The sequence below is a fragment of the Emydura macquarii genome, unplaced genomic scaffold (assembly GCF_026122565.2).
Source record: "Emydura macquarii macquarii isolate MOO-44397 ecotype Brisbane River unplaced genomic scaffold, CSIRO-AGI_Emac_v2 contig_2636, whole genome shotgun sequence".
Taxonomy (NCBI): Eukaryota; Metazoa; Chordata; order Testudines; family Chelidae; genus Emydura; species Emydura macquarii.
In genome coordinates this window covers 31,165,305-31,173,362 of record NW_027132773.1, presented here as the reverse complement: position 1 = coordinate 31,173,362, position 8,058 = coordinate 31,165,305, and the positions used below count along the sequence as shown (strand labels likewise).

At 41.1% G+C, this 8,058-nt stretch overlaps 1 long non-coding RNA gene across 2 annotated transcripts; it reads left to right on the top strand.

Moving 5' to 3' along the window:
• The first annotated feature begins 898 nt into the window (after positions 1–898).
• On the top strand, positions 899–7,602 carry LOC137163702 (uncharacterized). Of its 2 annotated transcripts, none has more exons than XR_010922796.1 (3): positions 899–999; positions 1,221–1,314; positions 7,345–7,602. It is a non-coding gene; the product is annotated as an uncharacterized lncRNA (long non-coding RNA). The 2 variants fall into 2 exon arrangements; XR_010922795.1 differs by having other exon boundaries at positions 974–1,113.
• The last annotated feature ends 456 nt before the right edge of the window (positions 7,603–8,058 follow it).

Genomic DNA, 8,058 nt, shown 5'->3' with positions numbered 1-8,058 from the left:
CTAAGACATGGGTTATCTAGGTGAGTGACATGGTTTATGTACCTACTCCGGGGATGGTTGTGGTTGAGGACCCCAAGTAGAAGGAGATATCTATCTCTGGCCCATGAGCCAGGCACACCAGGTCAGCCATGTAAACAACTAAACCCCTGTCTTCTCCCCGCCCCTTTCCTTAGCATTTCAGTCCTGGCTATCTTAGGCAGCTCCTCACTCAGCTTGCTGGCTTCTGAGGATCTCTTTTTAGGCACTTGACTCTCTGTAAGGGGAGCCTGAGTGTCTCATATGTGGGCAAGGATTCTACTAGGTGGCAGGGCTGCTAGGGACCAGGCATTGCAAACTTAGCAGAGTAATACCTCAGTACCTTTGAGAATCTGAGTCACAGTACTTTCCTTTCCTACTGACCCTATGCCCCTTCTTATTGGCTTCTGTTTACAAGAATCTGAATCAGCACCACAAATGGGGTGGGAGATGGACACTCCAGACTGGTTCCTGCATCCTGAAGTGGCCCCATGCACAGGAGGAAGACATTATCCCCCAACTCCCAGGATGCGGGAGATTAATTATTTAAAAACAATAATAAAATGAGGTGGAGATCAAACTCTGCACCTGCTAACCTAACTATCTGGCTAATTGCAGAGCCAGCACCACTAAGGAACTTTGTGGCCAAAGCTAATACAGAGAGAAAATAGGAGAGGAAATCGTATCACATGTCTTTTCATAGACATCACCAGGCTTTGGATCTAGCCCCTGTTAACAATTCTCACTGATCAAGGAACAGGTCTAGATCTGAGAGTTACCATCACAATTCTAACATGATTCTTGTTGTGTAAAGGCAGGATGGATTAATGAATCTCTTCTGAGTGCCAGATAATTGCAAAGGGACTCACCAAGTTTTTCCTATTCCCAATTAACAGAACTTTTGAAAAAGAACCTTTGTCTTTGAGACAGAAACTGATCTGACCAACTCAGACAGAACAATTTTTTTCTTCTTCTCTGCTATTGGTAATTAGTTTTTCATCTCTTTTTGGCAGCAGTGTTGATTTCCAAGTATGAAAAATATTTTTAGGAAACATCAACAGGCTTCAGAGCTCAAACATTCCAGATTTCTATTCCTAAGTAGGCAAAACAAGCAATTGCTTTATCATTTCAAGAATTCACACTGATCTTTGCTGTTGTGTTTTAACACAGAATTCCTAATGAAGTTTTTCTTTTCTTCATTTCAGTTTCTCATAAAAGACTCTTTAAGAGTAACTAAAAATAACACAGGAAAATCTCCTATCTTGAGCTGAGGACTGCAGACAGAAGGAATTAGCATAGGTGAGTTTGGATTGAATGGGAATTTGGCACCATGATGGTATAAAAATCTTAACTGGCAGAAGGACCGATCTAGCCTGTAATAGCAATTGATTGTAAAAGCCTACAAAGTTTACACAATAATATAGCAGGAACTTAATTTTTTATTAAATTTTAATCCTCTTTGAGGGATGAATACTGTCTTCAGACTAGTCTGAAATACAGTTCACTGTGGGCCTGATTCTTCACTCGTTCATACTAGTATAAATTAAGAATAACTCTACTGCAAGTCAATGGAATTTCACTTGTGTAAAACTAGTCAGTGATAGGAGAATCACACCCAGTAGTTCTGAACACTTGTGGAACATCACCATCACCAGAAACAGTTTATGGTAGAGAAAAAGTCAACTCTATCCTTGAGCAAAAATGGTATGGAAGAGAGAGGGAGCATTTCCAACATTCTCTCTGGTCAGGGCCTGGACTTCAGTAAAAATAACAGCCATAGTCACTTTTCTTATCTTTACACAGGGGCTGTAGCTTAAATAAGACACTACTCGGACATGACTAAACAGAGAGCAGACATGAGGGAGGAAACTTCAGGTCCATGCTACGTATGCACCGGCGTGGATCCATGAAAGGACTCAGGCATTGCAACACTGAGCATCACAGTGCCTAACTTTTAGGTGCTTAGAAAATCATTGGGACAACTACACAAAGCCCAGTTAAACACCTAGGCTCCTTATACAATAAATGGGGAGATACAGGCACCTTAGAATGAGATCCAAATAATCCAACATGCTAGGCAGGGAGCCGATGCTAGCCAATGGGAGATGCCAACAAGAGGGGTGTGTACTAAGCCCCACCCATCTCTAAGAGATAGGCACCTAAGTCTGGGCTGCAAGGAGGCACCGCTCTCTACTTAAGTGGCAACTTTTTGTGAGAGTGAGTTAGGTGCCTGCCTGACTCCACACAAAATGGCTGGAGGAGGAGGGTGGTGCTGGTACCCACTTTATATGTTTTAGCCCAGAAGTTAGAGCACTCAGCTGGGATGTGTGAAGTTCACTTACCCCCTCTCGGCTAGAGAGGAAGAAAGGTTTTGAACATGGAGTCTCCCACCTCACAGGTGAGTGATCTAACCATTGTGATAAAAGTTTGCCTTAACCAATGGACTACAGAAGTCTGTCTTTCATCTTCTCCTGCCCTCCCCCCCACTGTTAGGTAATACCCTTGGATGAAGGCTAGTCCCAACCAGTTCTCAGGGGTTTGACTGAATTGCTTTTATCCCATGAAGGCCCATGGGCATATGTGTGTTCAGCCTTCCGTGTCTCCCACTCACTTGTCTGATCATTGTTATATCTCTGTCAGTGTGTCTCTCCCTCTTCCTGTCTGTGCTTCCCACTGGTGCTTTAATACCAAATTTATTACTGGATATGAATTTCACCCAGATGTGTTTTGGCAGTGTTTGCAGCAACAAAAGCACTTGAATGAGTCTCTGAGACAGTGGTGGGAAGTGGAAAAGGACCAGATCCAACTGTTGTGCCAGCACTACACCACGTGGTCCTTGCATCAGGCCATGAGTGTCCTGGAACAAGACATCTTCGGTTTCATGGCAACCTTGATTGATGCAGATTCACCACACCTTAACTGAGAAGTACCAGCTCCTGAGGTGCTTGTTGGAAAAGAGGATGCAAGGAGCCCTGCTTTTTTGGGATGTAGAAGTTTACAGACTGTCTGCAGATTTTTTTTCTTTTTTGCTTATGGCTACTAGATGGTCGAATGGCTGACCCTGCTGAGAGTCAGAAAGTAACTGTTTCTTTTTACAGAACTCTGTACTCACCTGAAGTCTGTGTTGTGCTGGCAGTGGAAGAGCTGCTCCAGAGGTTACCCCGTCTGACTGGTGAGGAACAGAGGTGCATGGATGCCTCGCTGTCACTGTAGGAGCTCTGTGTTGCAGTCCAGCAGCTCTCCACAGGCAAGGCCCCATGTACTGCTCGGCTGCCATCTGAAATTTACAAGCATTTCTGACATCTTACGGGTCCTGACTTTTTTTTTTCTAGTGGTGCTTTAATGTATCCAGGAGAAAGAGCTACCCTTCATTTGCTGCAGGCCAGTGATCACCCAGTTGCACAAAGAGGGGGACCTCTGTGACTTACAGAAGTGGAGACCTATTTCTCCTCTCTGTTCTGATTATAAGATTTTTATCCAAGGCCTTAGCAAACTGGATGAAGGACTGTGTGGATTTTTTGGTACCCTGATCAAACATATTGTATTCCTAACCACTGTATTTTTGATAATTTGTTTTTAATTCATGATGTTTTCATTGTTAGCAACCTTTGTAATCTGGCTATGGGGTTTATTGCAATGGACTAAGAGAAGGCCTTTGATAGAGTTAACCATAATTATCTTTTAAAAATCTTAAAAGTTTTCAGGATTGGTGCAGCGTTCTCTACATATATTTCTTTATTTTACCATAATGTTTTTAGTGTCCTAAAAGTTAATGGGGGTGTTGCCATTGCTTCCTAATTCATAGAGGCATTTATCAGGGGTGTCTTCTGGGATGCTGAATGCTTTTAGTTTGGAGCCATTCCTGCACCCCCTCAGAAACTGTCTCACTGGCCTTTCTGTGCCAAGGGTGCCAGATGCTTCCTGGTTCGTCTGTCAGACTATGCTGATGATATCTCAGCTTTTTTCATGTCTGACAGTGATATGCAGGTTTTGCGCTTCTGGACAAGTGTGTGAACCAGCATCCTCTGCCTGTATTAACTGGGCTAAGAGCAATTTGAACTTACTGGGCTCTTGGCGGCATACCGATCCTGTTTGTTGCCCCCACAGTTACAATGGGTTTAAGGAGTTGGGGGTCTTTTTTTGGATCTGAACAATATATTTTAAGAAACTGGGAGGGGTTGAGAAGAAGGTGCAAGCCTGCCTACAGAAATGGCACTGGCTCCTTCCTGGACTCTCTTTTCAGATATATATAGGTTTTGATTGGCAGCAGCCAAGTGATCTCAATGTTGTGGCACCGGCTAGTGTGTTAGGGCACGCCCTACCAGGCATTTTGGACCAAATACAGAGAGGCATGTTAACCATTTTTTTGGACTAGTAACCACTGGTTGCACCATCTTTTGCTGTTCCTGCCATTAGATGAAGGGGGCCAGAGTCCCTCTGATTAAGTCAGCAAGGTAGTTTCCTTTCAACTCCAGTCTGATCAGTAGTTACTATATTCTCACTCCCCCTTGGCTTGGGAGTCCCTTGCCTTCTTTCTCCTTCATAATGCTGTGGGGGTGGGCTTTGACTCTTACCTATTTCTGTTGTTACTTGGTCCATTACAAAGTTTAAATTTGTCTTCATTTTATAATGGTCTTTTTTAACGCATGGTAACATGACCGAACCAGGTGTTTTCCAGTTTATGGCTCTTAGAAGAGCTGTTGTTTTTTAACCAACTTTTCCCCACTGAAACATTTTCTTCTGGAGTCTGTTTTCCACCTTTAATCACGTTGGGTTGACCAAGCTGTTCCACCTGATTGTTCCTAGTTGGTCAAGATCAAAGTCCAGGAGAGCTCTTACTGTTCAGAGCAGAATCCGGTTGGTGTCTTTTTTGTATAAGGTTCTCTCTGAATTCCAGGTAGCTCTCCCTCAGTGAGCTGCTGTGTATTGGCAGAAAGCTTTTGCAGGGATTTTTTTTCCAGGGGGGAATCTTGTGTTCCCCTGGCTAGTTGCCTCCCTTTCTGTAGATGAGATCCTTTTGAAACCAGACAGATGTTGTCCTGGAAGGGTTTGGTGAATGTTCCTTTAGCAACCTTAAATAAAAAGAATGTGTCAAGTCGTGTCATGTGTCAAGGTGTGGCATTTTGCCACCATCTTTGATCTCCCTGATACAGCCTAGAGGATGTCCTTATCCCTGGGTGACTCTGTCCCTGGCTTGGAGGAAGTTATGCAAACCTCCTCTTCCGAAGCACATCAATGATTTGCAGTAGCAGGTCCTACAGAGGCTTGTAGCAACCAATCATTTTGTGAACCATATTACCCTGAGGTGTCTGTGCAGTGCCCCTTTGCTGGGTTTCAAACACAGTTTCATTTTTTCCTACATTCCCCCTGTTTGAGTCCTTTTTTTTGGTTTGTTTTCAGCAGCTTTTCAGCAGTATGGGACAGATTTTCTCCAAGCTCCTCTTTGTTCTTGGATTGAGGGACAGTGTTCACATTAGGCTGGTTTCCTGCCTCACTAAGTTTTTGCTGGGTCAGGCAAAGCTAGCTGTTGTGAAATCTCACCAGAACAGAATGGCTGGGGCAGAGTGGTGTGACATACTAGCAATGTTCTGTGCAGTGGTTGTCACCTGGCTGCAGGTTGATCAGACCATTTATAAGCCGAGTTGTAATCTGGACACTTTTCAGTTGATTTGGTGTGTTAAAAATATTTTTAAGTGTATTTGATGATGATGATTTAGTGATCCATGTTTAATGTTCACTTAAAATGTGTGGCTTTATTTTATTCATATCTCTTTATATGTGTATATTGTAATTTTATTACGTTTTAATTTGATTTTATATGGAGAGATGTTTTTTCATTTATCTTTTCCCCCACTCCCTATTAGGAGCATAGCCTGTAACTGAATTAATTTTGATTTTGTGCCCTTGTTTTTATGGAGTTTTGACTCAGCTGCAAATTATATGACATAAATATTTTTTAATTTAGTTGTGAACATATTTTGCTAATGATAAATTTGGAAACCTGCAGATATTGATTGATTGGTTGATTGATTAATTATTGAGACTTTAAAATCACTTTATCGCTTAATGACTTTTGACACATTCAGCACTTTAAGCCATAACTTTGTTTGTTTCTTTCATTCATTCTGTCTTTCAATAGATGTTTATAGCAAGTACTATTATACTTTAACCTTTTGGAATTAATCGTCAGGGGGATGACTGTATGGACAATTACAATTAAATGTTTCTTTTAGGAAGAAGTGAACAATTGTTATCTATCCAAGGAATTATTTATTGGTTAAATTAAACAATGAATTTATATGCTTTCTACAGATTTGAAACATGTAGTCAGTGATTCCTTTTGTTTATAGTGAGGCTAAAAATAACAATCCCCGTTCATCTTCAGATTGTCAGGTTTGGGCTCTGAGCTGGCTGGTATTTTTTATACGTTTTTATTATTTCTTTAAAATGAACTCTGGTATTACCTGAAATTCCTTTGTTTATACTCTGTACCTTTGCTCTTTTCTACTAATGAGCAATTCCAGCTCACTAATGGAATATAGAAGGGAGTTCATGAGGCATTTTGACTAAATTCTCTGCTGAAAATCAATTTGGAAATCAATGGATCTGCCTCAAACTTCACCAGCCCAATAACTGTAGGCAATAAAACTGATAGACAGAAGAGGATGTATTCTGTTCCTGCCTCCTGGCAGTTACTGGCACTATGTGGCAATTCCTTCCAAGACTTCCTATATGTCCCTGGGCAAGTCATTTAATGTCTCTGTGCATTAGATTCCTTTTGCTGAAAGGTGGGAATGAGAATACTTACCTATTTCATAACACATTGGGAGTTTTAATTTAATAAAGTGCCTTGAGATCTTTAGATGGCATTGTATAAATGTGAAGTAGTAATATTTTAAAAAATTGTTTTTGCTCCAGGTCTGAACATTGCTAACCTGAACCTAAGAGTAGCATAATTTTCAAATCCCCATTTTTACCTACTCTACATTTATGGAGAAATAATTAAACATATTTTTTCAGTCCTAAGAAGTACAGGTTTTAAAACTACTCAAAAATTTGGAAGGGTCAATTAGGCACCATGAAGAACAATTGCATTCTTCCTGTCTCACAAATAGATGCATATTTCTGTATGTAAATTTGTTATATTAAAATTTGGGAATAAGCATTTAAAGGGACATTTTCAGCTTGAAATCTAATTATATTTTTAAAATGAGTTAAAAGAGGGTTTCAGGTATAACATCTGCTCCCGAATCCCCCTGCCTATTATTGTGATTTTTCAGTCACATTTTTCCTATTTAAAACAAATGTTTTTTCTTTTCCTTTCTACAGTGTAAAAGACACAAGGGAAAATGATTAAGGACTCAGTCCTGAAATCCTATCCAATAACAGGGACCCTTACATGTGAAAGCCCCACTGAAAGGATAGGTCATCTGCAGCAACCTAACACTAGATGATCTGATTGTAGAATCATGGCCCAACTGACTGACTACACAGGGAATTGAAGAACATGTTGAGTTGTTTGAAACGGTGCATGTACAAACTGCTGTCAAATGCACAAGATAAATAAAATGAAAAAACTGAGAACTATCTAATCTTTTCCAGTGATCTTAAGTGTTACTTATAATGATAGTACTGTGATGATTATTTATTTAATATTACTTGAATTACAGGAACCCTTGGATGTCCCATTTGACTAAGCCCCCGTTGTACTGGTAACAGACAGACACTGCCCTGGATTGCATACCATTTAAATAAACAATACAGCCAATAACCTCTTACTGCCTTCACTGGAGAGATACTTTTGACTGGGGAGCAGGGAGTCAAAGAAGTCCAAAACACCATCCCCAGTTCAATTCTCTACTTGACCATTGGCTGGGCAAAGGGGGATGGCCCCTCCGCCACCTATTTAAATTAAGGCTGGGCTATTCAAAAGCCTCTTAGGCAGGAGCATGGGCTTGACGGTTCCAGAGTTCAGGCTTCAGTCTGAGCTGGAATATCTACATTGCAATTGAACAGCCCCTTAGCCCAAGGCCTGTGAGCCTA